The sequence below is a fragment of the Hippocampus comes genome, unplaced genomic scaffold (assembly GCF_001891065.2).
Source record: "Hippocampus comes isolate QL1 unplaced genomic scaffold, H_comes_QL1_v1.1 scaffold147, whole genome shotgun sequence".
Classification (NCBI taxonomy): Eukaryota; Metazoa; Chordata; class Actinopteri; order Syngnathiformes; family Syngnathidae; genus Hippocampus; species Hippocampus comes.
In genome coordinates, this window is record NW_017805009.1 from 3,019,692 (window position 1) to 3,021,136 (window position 1,445).

A 1,445-nucleotide genomic window follows, 5' to 3' on the forward strand; every position below is an offset into this window, starting at 1 on the left:
TGAGTATAATCACAATTTGGAAAAATCTTTTTCATAGGAGAAAGAAGTGAGAGTGATGATACGCTTCTATTAACACCGAAGAGACTGGGACACCATCATCAAATAAACACAGGCCATCATCAGATGATGATGATGATGAAATTCCATCAGGTATTCATACAAAGAGATCTTACTTAAAAGGTAAACTCTTAAAAATCATGCTGCTTTTAAGAAAATGTACTGTCACTGTCCAAATTAAGACTGAAATGTAATTTATCACTGACACACAATTATCTCATTTTCATGTGAATTTCAAAATCATCTCTGAATGGTACGTTTGTTCTGAAAATGTTGTGAAAGGATGCAACAGTGCAGCTTATGTTGCTCATTGAACAGCAAAATATCAGTCCAAATGACAGTATGCATTGTGATTCAGTCATCTACTCTCTTTGACTCTTTCAATAACAAACCATTTTTTTTCTCAGTACTTCAAGGAAGAGGAAGAGAACTCCCTGGGAAGAAAGTGAAATAAAGGCACACGATGAGACTCATCAAATCTTTTAGCGTCCCAGGAAAAATGGAGTGTGAAAGATATTTAAGGGCTGAACCAGAAGCCCTTAAAAAACGAGAATGACAAACCCTCAAATATTTGTTTATAACCACATGCCGACTGCCAATAGGAAATTGCTGTGCAAACAAGTTTTTCATCAAAAACTCACTGATTAGTCACTTTTATTTCCATTATGGATATTTAAATTTGAATGTATTTTGAAACAATGTCAACACTTTTTTGTTTTTGTTTTAGATAGACATTTTATTTATTTATTTATTTTTAGCACACATTCTGTTCCATTAAATAAAAACTCTTCATAATGTTAGGATATTGGCCGGTTCTTTGATTGGAAGAACAAGCCGGAGATGTTTTCCGTTCTCTGAAGCAGAAATATTCAAGTCACACGACATTTAACAAACCAAAAATGTCAAAATAGATTATTTCAACGATTATTATTGACATTAATTGACTTTCATTTGACAGTTAGGTTCAGATGCTTGCCATTTTTGATGAGTAATACACTTTGTGTGAGGTCCCCATTAATCACGTGTACTTGGTATGGATCCTGTGTGAATTATGTAAATATATTTAAATATATTGAAATTAAGTCCCCATCACGCATGTAAAATTGACTTTTCTGAAGTCCCCAAAAGGTACGGTCCAACCATGACTTCATAAATTCTGATATTTAAAGGTGTGTATAAGCTAACACCGCCACCTTGTGTATCCGTGATTTTTTGCAGAGCTGTATCTCATTTGGAAAGGGTGGTCCCCGAAAGTGATGAACAAAAAAGTGGTCCCCGTAAAGCATATAAACGCGTATGTGTGTGTGTGTGTGTGTGTGTGCGTGTGCGTGTATTGGGGGGCTGAATGCAATTAGAGGTCACTGATTATGCTCCAAACGTCATTCCCG